The sequence below is a fragment of the Rattus norvegicus genome, chromosome 7, assembly GCF_036323735.1.
Source record: "Rattus norvegicus strain BN/NHsdMcwi chromosome 7, GRCr8, whole genome shotgun sequence".
Taxonomy (NCBI): Eukaryota; Metazoa; Chordata; class Mammalia; order Rodentia; family Muridae; genus Rattus; species Rattus norvegicus.
Window position 1 is genome coordinate 100,686,619 of NC_086025.1, and position 25,901 is coordinate 100,712,519.

The 25,901-nt window shown below is 44.6% G+C and overlaps 1 long non-coding RNA gene across 2 annotated transcripts; it reads left to right on the forward strand.

The window, feature by feature from the left end:
* The first annotated feature begins 1,990 nt into the window (after positions 1–1,990).
* Positions 1,991–25,073, forward strand: LOC102550354 (uncharacterized). 2 transcript variants are annotated; one of them, XR_005487224.2, is made up of 5 exons: positions 1,991–2,153; positions 17,677–17,775; positions 18,873–18,949; positions 20,165–20,432; positions 24,457–25,073. It is a non-coding gene; the product is annotated as an uncharacterized LOC102550354 (long non-coding RNA). The 2 variants fall into 2 exon arrangements; XR_593587.4 differs by having other exon boundaries at positions 1,995–2,153; positions 20,162–20,432.
* Positions 25,074–25,901: the final 828 nt, after the last annotated feature.

A 25,901-nucleotide genomic window follows, 5' to 3' on the forward strand; every position in this document is an offset into this window, starting at 1 on the left:
TGTGTGTGTGTGTCTGTGTGTGTATGTGTGTGTGTGTGTGTGTGTGTGTGTGTGTGTGTGGTGATGGCGGTGGGCAATGTACACATGTGGACTCTGAAGGTGAAGAAGTTCATGTAACAAATGCAAGGCCTAGAGCTTGGGAAGGACCCCACTCAAGAACAGAGCCAGAAAGGTGAGGAAGGCATTGCACAAGTATAGGACTTGAAGGAGGGGCCACTGTACACTGTACGGAGCCTGCAGGGTGGAAAGGCCATCGTACAGATGCACAACTTGAAGGTTGGGCAAGCCGTTGCTCAGGTCTACAGCCTAAAGGGGAGACATTCCACAGCTGCAGAGCTTAGAGGGGGTGAAGTTGCTCAAGTGTAGAGTAGTAAGGCCAGAGAGACTATTATTACACAACAATGGAGCTGGGACGGGAGGTATGCGTTTGTACTAGGTGAGAGTCTGAAGGTAGGTGGGCCTGCCACACAGACGTGGAACTTTACAGGGAGCGTTGCACAAATGCAGAGCCTGCTGGCAGGGGTCTAAAGCTGGGGAGGCCTTTGCTTAAGCACAAAGTGTGAAAAAAGCATTGGCTATGTTCAGAGCCTAAGGTGGTGGCAGTCACTGAAGAAGCTGAGAGTAGAGAAAACATTATACTCTTGAAGAACAAAGAGGCAGGTGACTCCTGTTGCAGAGGTCCACAGCCTAGAGGCTGAAGAAGGCCAGTCTTCACGTGTAGAGACTATGGAGCCTTGGTGGTAGCCAGGAGCATATAGTGGTTGTTCTCCTGCCGAAGGTAATGGAACACTAGCTGGTTGCAAGGCATCAAAGGAAGAGCTAACACACTTTGGATGGCTTGCAGACATTAAGGCCACTTGAGAAGGTTCCCGTGTCAGTTCCTCAAACAGCCTTCCTATGGAAGATCCTCTAGCACAGCCACATAGTTGGCATCTCTGTATGACTCAGAAGCCACACATCCTCCTGAAGACACGTGTGGGCAGCTTGATATAAGCCTGCAACAGTGAATGCTGGAAACTCTTCCCACATCTCTGTTGGGCCCCTTTTGCATGTTTCCCACAGAGGCCCACCTCGCTGTCTCCGATCAGTTTCCTCCCAGTGGCATTTCCCCACCCTGACTCTGTCTCCCTCACAGAGCTGTGCACTTGTGTGCTCTTCCTTCGCTGGGGTTTATGAAAGAAAGCAGTACTAGACAAGGCTGAGGTACCTACTCTGGTTTCTAACCATACTCCGAGGCTCTCCAGACTGAGCAAAGGCAGAGCAGTCCAGGTAGGAAGGGTATTCAGCCAGGGGGAAGATTATTCAAAGGGAACTGTGTGTTTTTGTTTGTTTTCTTGTCTGTTGTTTTTGGTTTTTGAGACAGGCTTTAGCCCTGGCTGTCCTAGTCACACTGTAGACCAGGCTGGCCTCAAAGTCAGAGATACCTGCCTCTGCCTCCTGAGTGCTGGGACTAAAGGCAAGGGCTGCCACACCCAGCTTCAAAGCATATTATGTTAATGCAGGCCCTTTGACTCAATTCCTCATGTTGTGGTGACCCCAACCATAAGAACATTTTTGTTGCTACTTCATAGCTGCAATTTTGCTACTGTTGTGAATCATAAATATCTGTGTTTGCCAATGGTCTTAGGTGACCCCTGTGAAAAGTGGTTGAGCACTGCTGTGCTAATGGGTGGGAAGGATGGCAGGATGTAGGGAAAGAACATGTATGGTCAAGGGACTCCATTTTAGCTGTAACAAAATGCCTGGAAGTAGGTTATTTATATAGCAAAGATTTGTTTTTCTTATGGTCTATGTTGGGGTAGAAATCTCGGCTCACGTCCGGACAAACCACAGCAGGCCAACATGGTTCCATGTGGAAAGGTTTAATGAGAGAAGCAGGGTAGAAGAGGAGAGGAGTAAAGCCTGTCCTGAGCACATGGAGGAGGGGGGAGGGGAATGGGGAGAGAAGGGGAAAGGGGAAGAGGGCAAGAGCAAGAGAGCAAGAAAGCAAGAGAATGAGGAGATGGGCAAGCAGCCCCATTTATAGTGCCAGGCACAGCTAGCTGTTGCCAGGTAACTGTGGGGGTGGAGCTTAGACAGAATGCCAACAGTCTAGAGACCAGAAATTCTAAGGACATGGTGCTGACAGTTGGATATAACCTTTCTGTTACAAGGTAATATAGCAGAGTACACATATAAGACACCACCTTGCCAGCTCAGGTCTCTACTGCTTTTTATAAACCCTCTAATACCATCATGGCATCTCTACCCTTACAAATGTCATCTACCTGCAGTTGTCGTACAAAAACTCCATCCGTAATTGTCACCATCATGTGAATTTAAGTCTACAACATATCACATCTGGGGGATACATTCAAACCATAGCAGAGGACACAGAGACTCCAGAATCACCTAGTCACCTTGCCTTTTACCTGTGAACATCTGGATGTGGAGACCACGAGTCTGTCCTCTGTGGTCCCTACCTGACACTTGGCAGGCATTCTCAAAGTGGGTCACATCCTCTGGTTCTCAGCATTGGGGTGACATGATACCCCACAGTAATTCTTCCTTTCCTTTTCCCCTTTCTGGAAAAGCTGGCAAAGGAAGGCCAGCCCTGGTTGCCTTTCCCTTCCAACATTCCAAGGCAGTCTGCTGGATCTGGCCACTGCCAGGATGGACCTCTCATAAAATACTTTGTTTGGGGTTAGAGCTTGAGGGCATGCAGTCCATCATGGCCAGGAAGGCACAGCGGTGAAGCATGGCAGCAGGACTACCCAGCCCCTCGTTCACACTGAATGAAGCAGGAAGCAAAGATGGGACAGGAAGTGGTGCTGGACTATAAACTTAAAGACTCCCCAACCCTGGGGCCCTCATCCTGGAAGGATTCCACAACTTCCCAGAACAGTGTCATCCTCTGGGAACCAGATGTTCATATACATAACCTTGGGTGGGACATTTCACATTGAAGCTCAATAGCTATACAGGAGCAGAATAACAATAAAGTCTATAGAAAGAATAGCTCAGGGTACAGAGGGGGTAGGTATCACTCAAACTGGAGCCCTACCTCAGTTCCAGACAGGGGACCTAAGCACACCACAGATCCTGTGAGTTTATACTTATAGACAGAGAATAGGGAGAATATTATTGATCTAGATGGTATTTTCAAGAGAGAAAATTAAATGGTGAGGTAAATGACTCTCCCCAGAGTGCTTCACCCAGTGGACATGATCAGCAGCTCTTGGCTTTTCCCTCCTGTGTGTTCATGGGTGCTGCCAACTCAACGAGCAACACTGTGTCTGTTCTCACTGGGTGGTGACCTGATAAATGAGGCCCAGATAGGTCCCCTTGTTCCTTGCATCATGTGAACTGGAACAGGGAGATACGCAACTCTATTGGCCCCTTGTGTTTGGACCTCTGAACCCCAAGAATGATGAGTGATACATTTTTTATTGCCCATAAACTATCCAGCTTAAGGTATTTTATTCCAACAAAAGATTAGATTAATACAATTTCTAGGGATGCATAAATTCACACAAGGTCATCAAGCCAACTGGGCTACTAGCTTGGTTCTCAGCTTCTGTTTGGCTGCTTATCCTAGACTTAAGACAAGAGGCCTTTGAACAATGTCATGGACTCAGGGGGAAGGAGGCCTGAAGCTTTTACCCCTTTTCCCAGGGTGACCTGGGCAAGTTGGTTAACCTCATTGAGCTTTAGGATCTGCTTGGTAAACCAAGGATAACAGCACACATTTAGCTTCCCGAAGATTTCAACAAATCACTACCCAAGACTGTCTGGTAGTGACACATAGAATGTTCTGGAAGGAACAGATCTATGGGTGGAAGGTCACTAAGGCTAAGAGAATGCAAGGGCTTGAGCTTTTATGCATGCTTCGATGAGGAGGGAATGGCCTGTTTCCATTCCACCCTGCACACAGCAGGCCCACCTTCACTTTGCATGGCTTCAGTGTCTTTACTGACTGGCATTCTAGGGCCTAGAACATTCCATGGTCAATGATTGCAAGGAAGTGAAGCAGATATCTGCCCACTGGTGAGTGGGGGTGATCTAGGACTGGGTCAGCAGGCTTTCAGATGCCTTTACCAGTGCTTTTATAGTAGCAGAGGATCCAATCCTAGAGTAAATGCTGGTGTGAACACATTGGGAAGCATAATTATTTGCATATTCATAGTGACTAATCTTAGTCGAAAGCTTATTCTATGCCAGGGTCTTTGTGTACTTACACTATTTATTTCGTTTGCTGTCTCTGCAGACTTTGGGATCCAGTGACACTTTTGCATAAATTGGTACTAATTAGCGGCAGTTAAGTGTGCCCGAGAACTGGGAGCTTACTTGGTGTGAAGCAAGACTTGTATAGTGTATGTGTCATGCCATGCGTACACATGGCTTGCATACCCCTCTGAGTAATCCTTTGCCCATTTTTAGTCACAGGTTAGCATTAGTGTATCAGTTTGAGTGCTGTAACAGAGTCCCCAAATAACAACAGCTTAGGTAGTGGAGACATTTAAATAATGCAAAAATGCTAATGACTATTTCAAGACATATTTGAATAGGTAAGCCAGAGCTCATATAGTGAGTCAGAGTCCAAGCTTCAGCATCTAGTTCTATAGTCCTCATAACTTACATCACATGCTCCAAAATGACTGCTTGCTTTCTTCCTACCACATCTTCATCCCAGGTAATGCGAAGAGGAGAACATTTTCAGTGAATACCTCTTCTCATATCCCATTAAACCAAACTGAGGGGTCACCATCGCAATGGTGTCCAGGGTCATCATCACTGAGACACTCAGACTAGACTTACTGAATGGCTTATCGTCCTGACTGCCGCAGAAGCCACCTTTTCTTGCTGTCTGGATCATTGTGTGAGGTTGCATGAGAGGGTCATGGTAGCTGGCTTTCCCTCTCATCTTGCAACAGAAGTTCTCAATCCGTGTGGTCTTGAGCCTTCTGGTAAACTCCTGTCCCCTAACATATTTCCATTATGATTTATAACAGTAGCAAAATTAGAGATAGGAAGTAGCAATGGAAATAGTTTTATGGTTTGACTCACCACAACATGAGGAAGTCTATTAAAGGGTCCCAGCATCAGGAAGGTTGGGAGCCACTGTCTTAATGCATTGCTGCTTTTTTGTTCTTTCATTGCTGCGATCAGGTACCTTGCAGAATCAACTTAAGGAAAGGTTTGCTTTAATTTACAGCTTGATGGTACAGTCTGGTGATTAGTCATTGTGGCAAGAGTGAGAAGCAGCTGGTCACACTGTACTTATGGTCAGCAAACCAAGAGAAATGGTTCCTGGTACTTAGCTCATTTTATTCAATCCAGGACCCCATCTTAAGGAATGGTGCCCAGTTAAGACGATCCTTCCCACCTAATCTAGAAACTCGCCCCACAGACATTCCCAGAAGTTTTTCTCCAAAGTGATTTCAGATATTGTCAAGTTCACAATCTGTTAACCGCCATACCTAGAATGTGTTATTTACAGAGAAGGTGAAGAGGAAGAAGCCATGTTAGTTCTTGCCACTGGACTCTGACACCATGGCTTTGGCCACAATTTTTCTGCCAATGTCAACAAGAACTTCCCGGACTCACACTGCGGCACTAGGAAAGAGTATGAGGATCTATCTTTCAATGGAAGGATGATCAAAGAATTTGGGGATCATATTTTAAAGCCACCATTGCAAGTTAGCTCTTCTTGCTACAGAGATGTAATACCTTCCCCTGTAGGATAGCAGTAATATCTGCCCTCGTGGGCCAGGAGGTGTTTAGAAGAAGTCTCAGGCATAGGAAAAACTGGGCACAAAAAGATCAGAAATGCTGGCAGCACTAGAAGAGTTGGAGGTGGTGGTGCATAACCTTATCTAATCTGATCTATCTATCTACCTATCTATCTATCTATCTATCTATCTATCTATCTATCTATCTGCCTACCTAATATATATGAGTCCTCTGTCTTCACACTCACCAGAAGAGGCAATCAGACTCCATTATAGATGGTTGTGAGCCACCATGTGGTTGCTGGGAATTGAACTCAACCTCTGGAAGAACAGTCAGTGATCTTAACTGGTGAGCCATCTCTGCACACCTTTAATCCCAACATTCTTGAGAGGGAGAGACAGGTCGATCTCTGTGAGTTCCAGACAAGACTAGTCAAAAAAGTGAGTTCCAAGACAACCATAGTTACACAGAGAAAAACCCTGTCTTGAAAAACCAAAAACAGAGAGTAGTGGGGAGGGAAGAGGAAGGGAAGGGGGGGGAGAGGAGGGGAAGAGAGGAGAGGAGAGGAGAAGAAGAGAAGAGAAGAGAAGAGAAGAGAAGAGAAGAGAAGAGAAGAGAAGAGAAGAGAAGAGAAGAGAAGAGAAGAGAAGAGAAGAGAAGAAGAGGTAGTGAGTACTGCCCTCTGCTTGCCCCTGGGTAGTGGTGACCCTGCCGTGGTCTGTGCATTCACAGAGTCCACGTAGTACCAGTGTGAGGTCTCCTGAGCCTGGCATGGCTGTGAAAATGCTCACAGCTATAATGTAGTAATTAATTCAAATCCAAGTGAGTGGGTGGTGTTTGTTGAGAGATGAGGAATATTCTGCCCCCCCACTGGCACAGCACTTGTTCCCATATGGAGACCACGTAAACACAACTCGTCACTCAGTCCACATGCCAGGTATGATGACTGACATGTGCTGGAGTATGCTGTAGAATTTAAATGACTTTTCATCTCTGCATGTTGGCAGCATTTTATAGTTTCGTAACATTGTAACGCTGTGGTTTGAATATGACCTCCAAGAAGTTGGACACTTCTTACTCAAGGCAGTGGTGCTGAGGTTGGAGCTATGAAACAGGGCTCAGTCTTGAGAGCCTTGTCCTGGTGAATAGATCCATGTTGTCAGAACTGATGAGTTTGTTACAAAAGTGATTTCTTCTGCCTCCCACCGTGGGCTGACTCATCAATGAGGCCTTTGCCAAGGCCAGCTCCTTGACCCAGGCCTTCCCAGTCTCTACAATGATGAGAAATGATGGATTTTCTTGATAAATTTAGCCTCTCCTCCCACTATCGTACAGCATAACAAGGAAACTAAGCAGATAGGGGTAGAAGGTAGGGACCGTGCTTACAACATGTGCCACTATAGCAAGCCAGAGTCCAGTTGTGTGCACTGACCCCTGCTGCAACAGTCAGGTGTCTGAATGATGCAAGTCCTTGGCAGAAATCCATCTCCATCAGCGCGCCCAGTCTTTTGACATCATGGCATGACATCATCGGTGCAGTTCATGCTCAAGAACAATGTGATTGAGTTACCAATGGGAAAAGGAAAATCACAAACAAATTTTGTAATGTTTTTAAGTAAGTTTGTATTGAGCCTCCCTCAAAGCTATCCTGAGACTTATGGGGCTCACAAACTGTAGGTTGCAGTTGCCTGAGGCTATGGAGTGTTCACCGAGAGATAATGGCTGTTACTGTTACAGGTGATTACAGGGATGTCTGTGCTCCACTTCTCAAGGGCTAAAGGAGACAAACCCTAGGAGGGAGGGAGGAAGAAAGGTGAAAGGAAAATGTAGAGGCAGATAGAATGCAGAAATACATCAAACAAGGAATAATAAGCAGACATACACACACACACACACACACACATACACACACACACACACACACACACACACACACACACACACACACACACACACACACGAGTTCTTGGTTCCCTTTCCAATGGCTCCTTTAGCCTGATAACATGTTTTTTTGGTTTTTGTATTTTTTTTCCAATTCACAACTCCCAAGACCCACCAGTCTCTCTGCTCTGCATCTTTGTCCCTTATCCAGCCGGATACCCCAGCCTCCCCATATGCCTAGGTCTTACTTCAGAAATCTACTGGACTTCTCCTCCCTTCCTCTGACCTCTCACACTGAAAATCTATCCTCTCAGGGGCTCCTAACTGCAAGGAGCATCGTGTCACCCTGCTCTAAGCTTGTGTGTGTGTGTGTGTGTGTGTGTGTGTGTGTGTGTGTGTATCAGAGGACAATCTCAGCTATTGTTTCTCAGGCTCTGTTCACTTTATTTTTTTTAATATCAGATCTTTTACTGTATTAGAGTTCACCAAGAAGGCTAAGCTATCTGCCCAGGGAGTCTGAGGGATCTATCTTTCTCTATCATCTCAGTGCTGAGACTATAAACACAGCACACCATGTTTATGTTTTATGTGTTTGTTAGTATGGGTCCCGAGGATCAAACCCTTCATGCCATCAAAGGAACGCCTTTACTGACAGAACCATCTTCCCAGTCTCTCTCCACCCCTCTGTGACTTTTTATGACACATGGTTGGAAAAAAAAATGACAAAACAGACAAGATGGGTCCAACAGGTCATTTTGATTCCAAACCATAATCTGCTTCCAGATACCCACTGCCCTATGTTCCATGTCTACACTACCCCTCTCCTCTTCCATTTAGCTTCTTGTCCTGGCAATTAATCCTTCCCCACCCAGGGAGCTTCTCGCCCTACCCATTCCCTCTTCTCTCCTTCCAGGTCCCCTATCACACTTTGAACCTTTCCTTCATATCTTATCACCATGCTCCTCTAACAGTCATTTATGTATCTATGGGTTTTCTTCTATTGTAAATCGAGGACTTTGCCTTATTGACATAAGTATTATGTATATGTATTAAGTATAAGTATTGACATTATGAATGAGAGACATGGGGAAGATTTCAGGATATTCAATCCTTTGGAGGAGGATCTATCCACAAAAGAAGCTTGGCATTGTGTTAGTAGTTCTTTCATAGTTCTTTCATAACACATAATGGGTATATAAGTAGGCACATAGTAGTGTCAACTGTAGTCTATCTATCTATCTATCTATCTATCTATCTATCTATCTATCTATCTATCTAGTTCAATATCAATCTTTCCCCTTTAAAGTGTAGCTCATGTGTCACCCCATGAGGGCTACTGAGTTCATAAGGATTCTCACTAGGGAATAAGTCATGTTCTCTAATGTGGGACAACTTGGAACAGAAGGAATTACATGGAGAGGCATGCATAGTCTTAGGGGCTGGGTACAGTAAGTGATTAGAAGAGACAGGAAGAGATAGTAGAGGAAGGAAGCAGCCATTGTACCTTACAGGGTCTTACAGACAAAGTAGAAACAGGCTTAGGCCACAGTGTCTGAAAGCCGTTGCCTGTTTAATTTTTTTAGTTTATTATGTTTTTATATTTTACATTATGTGGGGTGCATATGTGTGAGTGTAATGTGCCTGTGTAATCCAGATGTGTCAGATCTCTCTGGAATTGGAGTTACAGTTGGTTGTGAGCCACCGGGCACAGGTGCTTGGGAACTGAACTTGAGTCCTCTGTAGAAGCAGAGATGAGACAGTCTCTTCAATTCCCAGATGGTTTTAAGTATGCAAATTCCACTCCCTGTCTGATCTTCCCATAAATGCAAGTCATGACGGTCTTTTGTCCAATCACACATCTTGCCCACATACACAGATAAAGACTTTGGAATATTCCACAGAGGCTGCTCTGAGTCAGCAGTCTTCACTGTCCTGTTAGGAACTTTGGCCATCTGTGAAGTGGCTTCTCAAGTAGTGCTTGGTGTCTGCCCCTTTTGGTAGCCTACATAGCCTGTCCAAACAGCAATCTTTGTCTTGCAATCACATCAAGCCCGATCATGGTCTTACCTGGGTCCATTCACAGCATTTTGGGGGTTCAGGAAATGCAAAGCTGCCGTTGTCAGAACTGTAGCCCCTTTCTGTGTCCCGGAATGGTGAGCACAAATCCCTTCCATTTCTATAGGAGTCTCCCTCCCAGACTGCAGTCTTTTATACTGAATTTAGAAACAGTACTGAGGAGGGTGTGTACTATAATATCCACGGATCTGAAAGAACACCCCAGGACCTTCCCTGCCCCAGCTTTGTCCTTGGTGTCTGTGTCTATTCTATGACCACTGGCCACACCTTTCTCTGCTCTAACCCCTGGCTACACTGTGTTCCAGCTCCCTGGTGAACCGTCATTTCTCTGTCCCTCAGTGACCTCTTTGTCCTCAAACTTACCATGGCTTCATGCCAGCAGATATGGAGAGAGACATGCTGAGGGTATAGAGTACCCTAAGGGTCAGTGCAGACTGTCATACTAATGTCATACTAAACTCAGATGTTTTAGTATCTTCAGTTTTTGGATGGGTAAACTGAGGCTAACAGTGGTACAATGACTTGTCCAGGGCCAGGTACACTGGGTGAGCATACATTCACATCTGGTCCTGGCTCTGAATGGTGGATAGGACTATCTCTTTTGCCACTGCAGTATGAGCTGCTCAGAATCTCCATCTGCATCCCCAACGACGTGAAATGTAGCCTATTACTCCTGCCGAGCACCGAGGCCCTGGGACTCTGAGGGAGATGAAGTATGGCAATGACTACCAGGGAGAAGCTGCTGAGCAAACTGGTTCAGAGTTCACACCCTGAGTCACACTGACACAGTTCTAGCCCCTGTCATGTGACATCAACGCTCTATGCTTGAGCAGGTAGCACAGCTCTCCTGATCCTAGTTTCAAGTTCCAAACTGGGAGAAAAAAACATTGCCCTCTCTCCCAGGGAGTGTGATGAGGTGAAAAAAGTTATAAACAAGAGGGAGATCCATGGTATCTTTGTGCTGGAGGCCAAGGGTCCAATCTAAATTTCAACCCCTATCCAGCATCAACGAGATATTTCCATCACTGGCTGGATCAAAAGCAGGAAATGTCAATCAAACCAGAAGTTTTAAATGTCATCAAGAGTCTACCAGTAAGAAAATGCTCAGCATTCTTGTTTTTATCTTCCTTAACCACTCATCAACATCCAGGAAGCTTTCACACTAATCACTAACAGAAAATCAACACATGCTGTCACCAGCAGCAGAGGCATCAGAATTCTCTGGCATAGATTGACAAAAAAATGAAAATGCTTTAACAGGGCTTCAGAGATAAACCATTAGATAAAGCACTTGCTGTGCGAGGGTGGGGATCTGCGTTCAAATCCCCAGGATCCGTGGGAAGTTGGGCTTTGGTAACAGGTCATCCCATTATCGAGATGAGAGATAGAAATAGGAGGATACCAGGAAGCTTGTGAGTCAGCTAAGCCCCAGTGTACACAACATTGAGCAACAGCTGCAGCAGCAGCAGCAGCAACAGCAACAACAACAACAACAATAAAATACTATCTCAAACAAGGTAGAAGGCAAGGACCAACACCCAAGATTTTCTCTGAGCCCTCTGTCATGACATTCATGCTGTGTGGCACATATGTATCTTTATTCCCATACCTTAACACGCTTAACACGCACTAGAGGCGCACACATGTACACACAAAGAGTTTTTTTTTAAAGTTTTAACAAGCAATTACAAATGAAAAATAGAGAGCCCTTCAAGGAAGTAATTTCTAATGAGATAGTATATACATGGAAGAAACAAATGGAAATTTAGGACGGAATAATGCCACAACTAAACTGAAAATCTTACTTTCAAGCTCAGAGTAAGGGTGTGTGTGGTGTGTCTGTATGTCTGTGCACATGTGTAATGTGCATGTATGTGCAGTGTCTATGTGCATGTGTGTGTATGTACCGTGTGTATAGGAGATTGTATATCTGTGTGCTGTACATCTGTAGAGTCCAGAAGTTGTCATCATCTGCCTCCTTCAGTTGCGTTCCACCTCACTTTTTGGGAGAGAATCTCCTATCTTAATTTTGGGAAAGAATTCAGAGCTCCAAATTCAGCTAAATTTCCTGGTCAGAAAGCCGCAGGATCCTCTTGTCTCTACCTCCCAAGTGCTAGGGTAGCAAGTGTACCCTGCCATGCCTCAATTTCATAAGTAGGTACTGGGGATCAATTTCAGTTCTTTGGGCTTGCACAGCAAGCAAGGACTTACTCATCCTCTCAGCCCAGGATTATAATTTTAACCTCAAGGTTACTCTCTCCTATTTTCTGAAGTATTCTAAAGGACCTGGAAACCTTAAAACCCTGTGAGCATCTCTGCATCCTGAGAATACAGACCCAGGCCTGACTCCATGATTAGCTTGAGTATTAATGAAATCTGATTGCCTGTGAAGCCATTATTGACAGATAAAGTACATGAAGTAGAAAACTCCTTCTGTGTCAATTTGTAGGGGGCACGGTGCCAATTCCTGGGGTAGGGACATGATTTCTAGTTCAAGTTGGTTGGTCTTATCTAACAATGGTCCTCCCTCTAGGGGGATGCCAGGCCACAGGGAACAATTTGGAAGATACCACCTGCAGGGGTGACCATCATAGAACCTCAAATCTGTGACTCAGTTTTCACTGGAAAACTGAGACACCAAGTGGAAGGAAATTAGCCCAGGGATTGTTTGAGTGTGTGGTGTTAGAATGAAATCTAGGTCTTTGGGTTAGACTTTCTTACCTTCAATTCAGAAATGTATTACAGCTTAGGTTGAGTTTCCAGTTCCAGTTACTCATCCTGACCTTGATAGGAGGACAAGAAGAAGCTAATGTTACCTTTTATTCATTCAAAAAATTCTTAGCTCCATAGTTTCATTAAGGTTCATAGTATGTGTTGTTCATGTGGAATAAACCACTTCAAATCCCAGTGGCCTAAGGCCATAGACACTGGACAGCATCCATAAGTCCACAGGTCAGTGGGTGGTTGTGGACAACAACATCGTGTCAGGCTTGGCTGATCTTGGTTGAGTTTTCTGCTACATTAGTAACAGGTATTGAAGAGTCTTCTGGCTAGGAGCAGGCTGTACCCTACTCTAAGCTACTCTACATTGTGGATTTTCAGGGTCTGACATGCCTTAGGAGACTCCATTTTAGAAGCAGCTTTTGACTCCATTTTGAAGGAGACAGAAGACTGAATCCCCTGGGGGCATGACACAAACAGGTCCAGCATTACTCATGCTTCACAGACTGATGAATAATTTATTTCTGAGAGTAGAAAGGGGGCCTCTATACATTTATCAGTGTAAAATGTGAGTGTAACATGTGGGCATGTTAAAAGCCTAGGAGGGAAACCAGGGCTGAGGATTTATCAGACACACTAGACCGAAGGAAGAGTGGAACTGCCTTGCTTGGAGCTCATAAAATGGTATGTATCCAATAGCACATGCCCCCAACCTAATACCAGGTGTTCATCAAGGACTGGCAAAGAACACCTGTCTGTCCTTGACACTTCAGCTTGGGCCCCGCTACTGCCTCAGTCTACCTGACTGCCTGCTTTCCATGGCTAACTCATCTGGGCTTCAGAGGAGGTCTCTTTCAGCGCTAGACTTAGGTACCTTGTCCAGCAGTACAGATTCTGTGAACATTTTTATCAGCACTTCTGAGGTGCTATCCATTTTAAAACTTGTGTCTATTTTGTAAACCACATGTATGCATATTTTATCCATATACTTAAATTATGTATACATGAGAGATTTATTGTGCAATATGCAATGTGTGAATGATAGTTAATATTAGTAGTTAAGATTGAAATAAAAGGATTTGCATTCATCTTGGCTAGATCACCTAGGTAGGTGGGATTAGTTAACAAATGACTACCATTGAAATTTCAGCATCTTGTAAATTTACTATTATTCAACAGAATTGGACACTGTGGAAAAATACAGATGTGGTGGTTTGAATGTCCCATATAGGCTCACAGATTTGAACACTGATCCCCAATTGACAGTGCTGTATAGCCAGGTCCCTGTGGGCAGACATTGAGAGTTTAGAGCCCTGCCCAACTTCTAGCTCACTTTCTCTGCTTCCTGTCTGTGACTGAAGACTCAGTCTCTTAACTTCCTTATTAGGCCGTTTGTTTCCATGCATCTCTCCTTCAATTATGGAACCTCTCTCTGGTACCATAAACCAAAATATACTCTTTATTTCATAAGTCTCTTTTAATCACGGTGTTTTATCTAAGCAATGAAGCATAGCTAATACTGAAAACTATTGTACCTTGTACTACTGTATCTTACTGTCATTCAACAAATTCTGACCGTGTGGAAAGACACAGCCATGGTTGTCTATGTTTCTGACTGAATGTGCTCATGGCACTCAGGTGGTAGAGGTGTCAAGGTGACTGGACCACCTCTCCTGTTCTCCAGTAGACTAGCCCAGGCTTCATGTTGGACAGGTTCTGGGGAAACACATGGACACTGAGAAGTTCAAGGTCTCAGAGCTCTCTGTTTGTAGCTTTACAGCCTCACCCTGCATATCTTTGGACTCACAAGCAATACGAGCTACCAACCCTCCAGGCCTGGGGAGTACACTGCATCCCTTGATCATCAGCTCCAAAACTGCAGATGCAAGGTGACTGACAACCACTACCACAATTCGTCCCTGAGCTTCTTCTAATGACTTCACTTCTATTTCTTTCTGGCTTTCCAAGATTATGAGAGATGCTTTGGTTAGTAAGGTGAAGCTTGCCACTTTTGGATGAGACCTTGGGTATGATTCTCCACGTTTCCTTCTTTTGTCTATGGAGCACAAGGCCAGAAAGGGAGTCTCCATGAGCCTGAGATCCCAAGTGACTGTGACATTCAGAATCTGCCCTTGCCACCCCATCCCTCCCATGTTATTCACAAAGCATTAGAAGACCATTAATAGAAAACTATGTCCTTCCGGTCAAAACATTAAAAAAATTAAAAAAAAATGGAATCTGTCTTTGGTCTTTGGTGAATACGTAACACTCCAAACTATGCAAACATAAGAATTTATGCAGCTTGGCCTGTCAATCTTCTGACTAAGAGACTGTGCCTGGGGAAGGCAGATTTAGCTAATACTATGCTAAAGAGATGCAAGGCATAATTATGCTTTTAATGAGATGACATGCTCTTCCTTCCCATAAGCCACACTGCAATGGTATCACTGCAGTCGATCTGCCATGAGGCTGTCCCAAGTCGGCTTCCTTATCTGTACACTCTAAAAGATGTAACTTTTCCTGTTCTTCTTTTCTGTCTCATCCTTGCATTTCCTGGCCAGACCCTAAGAATGCTTTTTCTGGTACTTCTGGGAGTTTGTTTGTTTGTTTGTTTGTTGTTTTCCTTCACTAATTCTCTGAGGCTGCCTCCCTTTGCCAAGTGGCTGTTTATCAACCCTCAATGCCTAACTGAAGAAGACACAGCTCTCTAGCTTCCTCTTCCCTGTCTTTCTCTTCTCAGCAGCTGCTGGGGTGTACAATTTGCCTGCTCTGTTGTTTCTCATCTAAACACTAGTAAAATTGTACCCAGCCCTTTTCTAAGACCATTCTTAAAGACTAAGAACCCTGAGAGGAAACCCCAATTTCTTAGTAAAATGTAACACCTCCAAATTTCTGGTAGCAGCATGACAAAGGATCCTTAATCTTCTGGTCTCTACAATCTTGAAATCTCTAATTTATTGTAACCTGGCTGATACAAGCCCTAACCTTTAACCACATACCTCTCGCTCACTGGCTGCGAAGGTTAAAAAGGGGAAAAAAATTCTTGTCTTTTTCAGTTCTCATCTTCATGAAGGCAAACAAAATAGAAAGTCAACAAGCAAACTAACATGCATTCAAAATGTGACTGATACAGTAACAGCAAACAGCAGGATCTGTGAACCATGCAACTTTATCACTGGTTCAAGGCCAAGACTCTAGAGGAAACATTTCAACCAAGACAGGAAGGTAGAAGGAAGCCTTGTGAGAACAAGAATAACATTCTGCGGAGGGGTTGGCATGAGATGAAGCCTGAAGTGGGCAAGGCCTGGTTCACTGAAGGAAATCAGAGGAGGTCAGTGTGGCAGGAAGAAGTGGGAGATGATTTTTCCCTCTGAGGATGAGAATATGGGTAGGGAGGATGTCAGACCATCAAGCCTTGGAGGTGTGAGAGGTATTGGGGGCTTATAGAGAAATCTGTGGGGCAACACTGCCTGGTGACATGGGGCCCAAGAAGCTTCATATATCTGCAGGGGGAACAGGGCAGGTAACACTTTGCCTCTTTGGCATAAATGCAGATTCCAAGATTTGGTCCTGGCATAAGGGACCTCCTAAAGAAAATGTGACTTCCCCACGATGTTTATAACATGGTGCAGCAAAGTCTTCTTTCTTCTTCTTTAAGACTAGAGGCCAGGTTTGGGTCTGAGAAGAAGGTATCGTAGCAAATTCTGGTCCTGTCTGGAGCCCACAGAGACTGAGGGGCCTGTGTGACTGAGTTGCCTGCCTTATACTCTCATTTCAGGACAGGGAAGAGCAAATGTAGGCTACATTAGCTACAGGGACAAGGAAGTTCTAGGCCAACCCGACCCTAGTGAACCACTGGGCCAGAATCTACTACCACATTTTTGAGCCACATTTGAAGCAAGCTTTTTAAAACATTGATCAGGACAATGGACACTGGCTAGGTCTGTGGTGGTTTGAATTGGTATGGCCATCATAGACTCATGTGTTTGAATGCTTGGCCATAGGGAGTGGCCCTATCAGGTGGCGTGGCCTTGTTAGAGGAAGTACATCACTGTGGAGGCAGGGCTTTGAGGTCATGTGTGCTCAAGCTACCTCCAGTGACACAGTCTCCTTCTGCTGCCTACTAATCAAGATATAGAACTCTCAGCTCCATCTCCAGCACTACGTTGGCCTCCATGATGCCAAGCTTCTCACTATGATATTGGACTAAACCTCTGAAACTGTAAGCCAGATCCAATTAAATGTTTTCCTTTATAAGAGTTGTCTTGGTCATGGTGTCTCTTCACCGCAATGAAACCCTATCTAAGATAAGGTCCATACCTGGGATTCCCTGACAATGGCTGCGAGTTATGTTAGTCTGGTGTTTATAAAGGCAAAGTCCACAAGATTTTGTATTTCTTACCTTTGCCCAGTTGGGAGCAAACATACATCGTGACTCACTTCCTGCCTATATACCCCCTGCCTATATGTGATCAAGCATATACTGTACGGTTGGGCACAACCAACCTTGTTTACACAGGGACTTGAGAGGTGGCTTAATTTCTTTTTGCCACCTTGTCACAATGACTCATGGTTCCACACCAGGAATCAAGCTGTGTGTCCTCAAGATTGACTTGTCTGTCCTTAAGCAAGACTGGAAGGAGATCCTATACTGTTGCCATTTTATACTTGGGGAAACTGGGACTTGCAAACAATTCTTACCTAAGCAACTTGTTAGGTTGACAAGGACAAAAACCCATATTAAAGGCACTCAAATCTTTTCACAGACTCTAGCACGTCTCCTTTGTTTTGATTTGTCTCTTTTGTTTTCCAAGAAATTCAAAGCTGGGTGGGTAAAGAAAGGAATTTGATAAACTGCTCCAGCCTGGAGTTCTTCCCAGAGGCTTGGGGGCAGAGAACCAAGTTCTGCTGACACACCCACTCTGCCTGAAAGGCTTTTAAATAGCCATCCCTGACCTCTGGGTTTCTGTTTAAGGCACTGCGTAGGGGCAACCTGGGTTGCACTGTGGTTCTGAGAACTGTCTCTCCAAGATCCATGTACTCCTGACTGCATAGCCCACATCTTCCTAATTCCAAAGGCAAACTTGAGAGATGGTCCTGTCTGGACAATCAGGTCAAAGTGGATCCCAGGATGCAAAGTGACTTCTGCCAAACTACACAGCTTTACTGCCAACCCACAAACAGCTTTCAAAATAGTGGTGGCCTTGGGATCAAGGGTGATGAATGGAGACTGGAGAAAGGTTCCCTTCTTCTCCAGACCTAAAGAACGTCTCTCCTTTGTCCTAGTGTGTATGTAGCAGTTTGAACTTCCAAACAAGAACTTCTCCCCAGGATCAAGAACTCAACCCTGCCCAGTAAGAACTCTGCCCCAGGAGACCTCAACTGGTGAGCAAAACAAGAGTCCACATAACACGTTTATTTTTATTGTTTCCTTTCCAAAACTCCAAGCCGCATTCAGCAACAGCCCGGACTCGCTCCTTGATAATGAAGGCCTTTTGACCTGGGAGACCTCTGAAAGCAGCTTTTCTCTGGAAGCAAAAAGAACACCTGTAGGAGAAGCCAGGCTCCAAGTCTGGTCACTGCCTTTTCCTAAGATGAGCTTGGTCTGAAGGTGCTTATGAGTGAGGGGCGCATCCTCAATGACCTTCAAGCCCGCTTATTAAATAGCTGTCTACCAACTGTAACTCTAGTTCTTTGGTCATCCAGGAATTTCTCATCTTTAAGTAATTGATCACATATGTAACTTGGCTGATGATCTTGTGCAAAGTGCTACACTCTTAAAAGATTTTCCTTTATTTTTATTTTATGCATATAGATGTTTTGCCTGCATGTACATCTATGCACCATGTGTATGCAGTGCCCTCAGAGGCCAGAAGGCATTGAATCCCTTGGGACTGGAGCTGCAGGCAGTTGTGAGCTGCCATATGTGTTCCTGGAATTGAACCAGGTCTTCTGGAAAAGTAGTTGAATGAAAAAAAAAATGAAATAAAAGAAGAGCATAACTACTCCTGAAAGATTTTAGGAGTAAAGATTTTTTACTGTAGATCTAAGGAAGAAAACAGGCAGAGAGATGAATCTAGGCTGAATATGACCTAAACCACAAGAGGAGAGAGGGGGAAGTCGGGCGAGGGAGAAGCTGCTGACCAAAAGAGGCAAGAAGCTTCCAGGACCAAGAAGGGATCAGTGAAGCCAAAATGACTGAGTTATACAGGGATCGGGCTGGGGGAAGGGAAACAAAACGCCAGCCCTTGGGAGGGAGAGGTTTAGGGTAAGCATGAGGCAAGAAATACTGGGAGGAGCCACAGGTATTAAGTGAAACATATCCTGGGTTTGAGACCTAAGAGTAGCCAGTGCTCTTAACTGCTGAGCAATCTGTCCAGCCCCCAAATATTACAGTCGTTAGACCTAAGCTTTCTCCACCAAACAAGAAGTGGTTCATCCAACTATTACCCACAAGTCAAGGTCCCTTTTCTTATTTTTAGATACCAAAGATGGCCTTCCCTTCTCGTATCTTCCTCTTCTGTTGTTCAAATACCGGAACCTGACATCGGTTGTCTCTGTGAGTTAATATTGGTTGGTGATTTGACAAGATCTAGTGTCAGCTAGCACGAGGCTGGCTGCTTCTTCCTTCAGCCTTCTCGGTGTTTGCTTTACACTGAGGAATCCTGAGGGTTGGCGCATGCCTAGTTTTAATTGTTTTACTCTATGGCAGATCGATTGATCTCTTATCATTGTACAGAGCCTTCAGTAGCTTATGGCAACTTTATTTTGTTGTAATAGTCTTGGTATGTAACCCAGGCTGGCCTCAAACTTAGGACCATCTAATGTCAGTGTCACGAGTGTTGTTGCATAGGCGTATAGCTCAACGTTCTGTATAAAAGAGTCAGTAGCTCTGTGATAGTGAAGTCTTGGCCCCTCCCCTCACACTCTGCAAGCACCTTGCCAAGCATGGAGCAGGAACTCTGTTCATTCTTTTGAATAAATACGGTTGGTGAGCATGTTAACATTTACCAAACACTTGCATTGGGTCAGGTGCTGTGTGAACGCATTTTGCTTCTGTCTTAGTTACTGTTCTATTGCAGGGAAGAAACATCATGATCCAAGAAACTTAGAAAAGAAAGCATTTACGGGGCGATTGCTTACAGTTTTAGAGGGTTATTCCATCATGGTGGGGAATATGGTAGCAGAGAGGCAGAGTAAGTGCTGAGTAGTAGCTGAGAACTTATATCTGATCTGTAAGTTACAAGGCAGAGAGAGAGAGAGAGAGAGAGAGAGAGAGAGAGAGAGAGAGAGAACAATCAATACTGGCATCATGTGTCAAATCACACCTTCAGTGACACACCTCCTCCAACAAGGCCACACCTCCTCCAACAAGGCCACACCTCCTCCAACAAGGCCACACCTCCTCCAAAAAGGCCACACCTCCTTCAACAAGGCCACTCCTCCTCCAACAAGGCCACACCTCCTGCAATAAGACCTTATCTCCTAATTCTTCATAAATAATTCACCAGCTGGGAACCACACATATAAATATGTGATCCTATGGGGACCACTCTCATTCAAACCATCACTGCTTTCATTATTTCTTTTAATTCTTCCCACAAATTGATGAAGTAAGGATAATGACTAATGATTGCTTGGTTACAGGGGAATAAAGGGGATTTTTCAGACTCTCTAAACTGGGAATAGCAAACCAGTAGTCAAACCCAAGGTGTCCAACTCCAGATTGAGCTTTTAAAACCCAATTATTATCTCATTTTGTTCCACGCAGCAGAATCCTCCAAAGAACTAACAACCCAGAGCAAAAGGAAATTGTTTATCTCTTGTTTGGAAAAAGCTGGACCAGGACAAGCACAGAGATCGGCACAGCAGTGGACCCGGCTCACCAGGACCTCCGAGTTCTCTTCTTTGTACTCCACCTTTGGAAGAAGCTGCCTTTCCAAAACCTCACAGCCAAGATACCTACTACAGTTCTAGGAAAAAAACCCAAAAAACAATAAAACAAAACACCCCCATTCCAGGTCCCTAGTGGTGGGAGAGAGGTAAGGATTGGGCACCTTTTGACTTTGAGGCAACTTTTTGAAGCTTACACATGTTCACATATTCTCTTTGTGTGTGTCTGTGTTGGTTAGTTTTATATGTCAACTTGACTGAAGCTAGAGTTATTAGAGAGGAGGAAGTTCCTTGAGAAAAAGGCCTCCATAAGATCCAGCTGTAGGGTATTTTCTTAATTAGTGATTGGTGGGATGGGGCCCAGCCCATTGTGGGTAGCATCGCTCCTGAACAAAATGGTCCTAGGTTTTATTAAAAACAAAAACAAAAGACAAAAACAGGCTGAGCAAGCCATGGAAAGCAAACTCATAAGCAGCACCCCTCCATGGCTTTTGCATCATCTTTTGCCTCCAGGATTCTATCCTGTTTGTGTTCCTGTTCTGACTTCCTCCTTTGAGAGACAATGATGTGGAAGTTTAAGCTTAATAAACTTACTTTTATGGTAAGTAACTTACTTTTATGGTCATGGTGTTTCATCGCAGCAATAGTAACTGTAACCAAGACAATGTACATACACATGTTTATGTGCAGGTGCAAGTGCATGATGCATATTTGTTTGTACATGTATGTGGAGGCCAAAGAATATCCTTTCGTGTCATTCCTTAATCACTGTCCATCTGCCTTGGTTGTTGGTATTTTTTATTTGGTTTTGTGGTTGCTGAGACAGTCTCTCACTGGCCTGGAACTCATTAAGTGCAAGCGTGCCTGGCTGGTCAGAAAGCTGCAGGAATCTATGTGCTTCTACCTCCCCAGTGCTAGAATAACAACCATGCACTGCCTCAGACATATTATTTTACATGGCTTCTGGGAGATGAACTCAGCTCCACATGCTTGCAAGGCAAGCCTTTTCCTGTCTGAGCTGTCTCCACAGCCCTTACCTACAGCGGTTCCTAGAGCTGCACAGTAAACCTAGCAGCACAGAGAATACACAACTATGGTACCAATGTCTCTGAAGCACGAGGCCAAGCATGATCCAGCTACCTTTAGAGTCTTAGGAGGCTACAATCCCAGTGACAATGGGCACAGACCTCTTCAGAAAATGAAGAAAGACTTTCTTCCAAGCTTACTTGTGGACTCTGGGGGTTGAGAGGATCTCATTCCCGTCTCTGAAGGAGCAAGGACATCTTTAATATTTAGTTATCTGGAAGCTAAAGCTATCCCAGCTCCTAGTCTTCCTGTGAGTCCTACCTTGTGGCTTCCTCAACAAGGTCATCTGTGTCATCCAGGGAGCAGGAAGGAAGAGCCCCCGACAAGATGACTCCTGAGTTCATCAGATGTTTTAGTTGGATGATTCTAACAGACTCCCATGACATCTCAGGAGATGAGACACTTACTCTGCTCCACTGGCTGAGACCTACTTTTGTGGTTCTATTAGGCACAAGGAGCATAGGGACAGCAAGCAGTTCATTAGTTGTTCAACTATGTCCATTTAGAAGGAAAGATCTGTTGCTCACACTGGGAGTATTCACAGCTGGGAGTCACCTCCAAGTCAGCTTGTCCTGCTGTTTCCTGTGACAAACAACAACAAAACAAAAACAACAACAACAACAACAAAAAAAAAACCCCACAAAACAAAACTCTAAAGAAAGATCAATAGGAACAACTTTCTCTCTCTCTCTCTCTCTCTCTCTCTCTCTCTCTCTCTCTCTCGTCTGTTGTAATAATCTTAGTTAAAAACTAAAAACTAAAACACACTTCCTGTTTTTGAGAAGTTTCCTGTATGTGTGTATTTAGACACATTCATTCCTCATAGCCTGTATGACTGTCAGAGAATATCTTGCAGAAGTTGGTTCTCTCCCTGCAGGAGTCAAACTCAGATCCCCAGGCTTGGTGGCAAGCACCTTTAACTGGTGAGCCATCCTGCCAGCCCTTGTCTTTTACGTGGCTTTGTTTCAGGGTTCACCCTGTGCTTTATTGTAAAGTTTCATTACTTGGGAGTCAATGTGAGGGCTTGGGATTCTAAGGAAACACTTTGAGATAATTAATAAACTAATAGAACAGCCATGGGTACAGTATGGTCACTAGAGAGTTTGGTCTAGTGATTGGCATTTGCTACAACTTAGAAGCCCAGCTGTTATGTATCTAGCAGATGAGAAAAGGATAAACACCATGTGGTTATAGTGGCTGCCATAAAGGTTTTTATGATGTGTGTTTAGAAAAAAAAAAGTCCTCTCAGCACATTAAAGTTTTAAAGAAATAGGAAGGGCAGGAGTGTGCACAAAGCTGAGACTTCAATCATATAAAAATGAGTGATGGAAATAATCTGAAAGATAGGTGATAAAAATGTGGGCAGTGCCTATCTTCAGCTTATGAGACTCGGGAGGTAAGATCTCCGACGATGAACGGGGGTCTCAGCATTTATGCTCATTTTTGCATTCTCTACTTTAATAAGCAGATATCACTTCCAGCATAATAAAAAATGGAGGTGAAGTGTGTTTCTCCATAAGCACTATCAGGGAACATAGTCTCACCCAGTTAGAAGGGCATGGTGAGGCACAGCTTAAACGCCAGCCAGCTCCATGGCTCCTTCAGTCTCACAGAACGTGAACATTCATCTTGGACAATGATGAACTGGTGAGGGTCCCCGAATCCCTTACTCTGGCCACAGTCTCTAGTATTAGGTTCCAACAAAACTCTGGATAAGATTCACTCAGTACCTGTGGCTCCTCCTAGCACTTCTCACCCCTCCTGTACCCTAAACCTCTCCAGCCTGACATCTAGGATGGTCAGGAGTAGAGAAGAGTTAGATCTGGGGAGAGAAAGGTGCACCTTTGGTCCTACAGAGTTTCCATGCAAGAACAGCATCCCTGAGGAAAGCCTTTGCATCCTGCCTGCAGCCGATGTTGCTATTGTCCTATTCTTGTCCCCTCTGCCACCAAATGCATTCTCCTTAGAACCCATTTCAGCCTGAGCAGGAGCTGATGAGGTCTGTCTCTGCTGTGACAAAATGAATGTCAAAGAAATGGAATGAAGAAGGGAGGGAAGGAAGGAGTATGAAGGCAAGGCTGATTCCATGACATTCTTCAAATTGGCCTTTAAGGACACTAGGCCTAAGAACTGGGAAATTCCAGGCAAGTCCAGGCCTCAGAAGCTGCCCCTCCACTTGGCCTGAGGCAAGGACAAAGGGTCAGCAGCAGTTTCTAGATTTCCTCAACTACTTTCTCAGCCTCCCTAGCAAGTTTCCAGCTCCCACTCCCTGTAATGGAATGTCTGTAGAGATGGACCTAACAGATTAACGTAGAGGAATTCCCTAATGTGCTTTAAATCAGGCCTGCCAGCTTACTTAGTTGTCTCTCTATGCTGGTAATGGGAGACCCCAGCATGCTGGACTTCTGTAGAATAAAATCTTTTTGCAGTTATATGCTCTTGAGTCTAGGGTATCATTATTCGGAAAATCATTGAGCCCTACAGGAGGAGGGAAGGAGGTGGACATGAGGAAGGGAGGAAGGGAAAGAAAGAGGAGGGAAGGAGGGAGGAAAGGCAGAGGAAAGGAGCGAGGAAGGAAACATGGGTTTATTTTGGTTCAAAATCTGACATTACAGTCTGTCATGGCAGGGGTGGGGTGGGGGTGGAGATTCTACAGCAGGAACATGAGGCAGCTGGTCACACAGTCAGGGAGCAGAAAGAGAAAAAGGTCTGTGCTTAGTTCACTTTCTTCTTTTTATTCAGTTCTAGATTCTAGTCGACGATGCTCCCCACATTTAAGGTTGATCTTTCTACCTCAACTAACCTAGAAACTCCAACACAGACATATATTGAATGTTTGTTTCCCTGGCGATTCTAAATCCTATCAAGTTGACAGTCAAAATGACATCCCTGGGCCCATACATGGACCAATGTGAAGAAGCAGGAAGTGGTGGATGTAGGCCTAGTTTTCTTGCTCACCCTGTATCACATTCCAGCATGGTGATGGAGCCTCAGTGGCAATCTGTCCATTTCCAACATGGACATGCCCATTTTCCTTCCTCTTGCCTACAGTTCTCCAGGTAATTTCCAAAATAATCTCTTTTTCAGATTCCTTTTAACGTCTGATTCTTGGGAAGACCCAGCCTAAGGCATGATGTCACTACTTGCCTTGCATCTGGAAGATTCTTTACTCCTTCTGCATCTTACTCCAGAGACACAGCAAAGCAGTCATCAACAGTTTGAGCATGGAGGCGAGGAGCTACAGGAGAGATGCTGAAGATACCCAGTGAGTTCATTGAGATGCTGAATCAACTCAAAAGAAGAGAGAGGATCACAGCACTGACATAGAAAGTAGGCCCTCCCCAAGTTAGTATCAATGGGGAACACAGCAGAGAATGAATGAGAACATCAGTGGGGAAATATGCAGAATCCAGGAGGCAGTAAAGGACACCAGAGGCATATGAAGGGGACATAATTCCTCACCTTACACAATGGGAAATTAACAGACACATCTTGAGGTAGGAGCCCTGGAAATTTCTGACCTCTGTGTTTTATAATACACAGCCAATCATGCAAGCTAAACAGTAGTTATCCATTTATATTTCATCTTTTGAGAGCTGTTTATTCATTTCATTAGTCTCTGTCACCTAGAGATTTATCAATATTACACCATCTTTTCCTCATGTATACTAAATAAAGTTCACGATCTTTACTGTGGCATATAATATGCTTCATGACCAGCTTGCTTCCTTTCTGCCTAGATTATTTTATCATGGAAAGTCTCCTCTGACTGACTACACCTTGTGTATACATACCTACATACTCTAAGGAGCACTTGTGCTGTGTCCCCTGCCAGAGTCTCAACTGGCATCTGACCCCTTTGTGCTTTTGCCTCCTTTACCTAGGACTCTCTCTTTCTTCATTTTGCTCCTCTTTTTCTCTGCACAGAATTCCACCTCTGTTTCTCAAGCTCTTTGCTTCTTTGCTTCTTTCTTTGTTTCAACATCAGCCTGTAAGATCCCTGAGAAACTAGGAGTAAGGTACCACCCCTGAAAGAGTAGATGCTCAATAAACATGCTCAAAAGTGAGGGTACTGTGTGTCTTCATCCCCAGAGCCTGTCGATATGGTACTTTACCTGGAAAAGGGACCTTGCAAGCTTGATAACAGGGAGGATTTTAAGAGAGGGATACGGTTTTTGCAAACCACCATTCCTAGCTCTTTTGTACTGGTCCCGGGAGTTAAATTCAGGTTTTCATGTTTACAAGGGAAGCACTTTAGAACCTGAGCCATATCCCAGTTCTTGTTTTAAGATACAAAGTCTGTGGTTCATTCTGGGAGCCCCAGGATAGCACACGGCAGCAGCTAGCCCCTACTGAACCTCATATGCCCACCTCCTCCCTGCACAGGTTTCACTCCAATTCCTAGGACAAACAGAAGCAAAGCAACCTCATGTCTGGAAGCAGTTGGACTCCAATGCCTTGCTTTCAGCTCCTCTGAGTGAAAGGCTGTTGGAAGCCTGCCTTTCTGTGGCCCAGACACCCAGTGCTTGGTG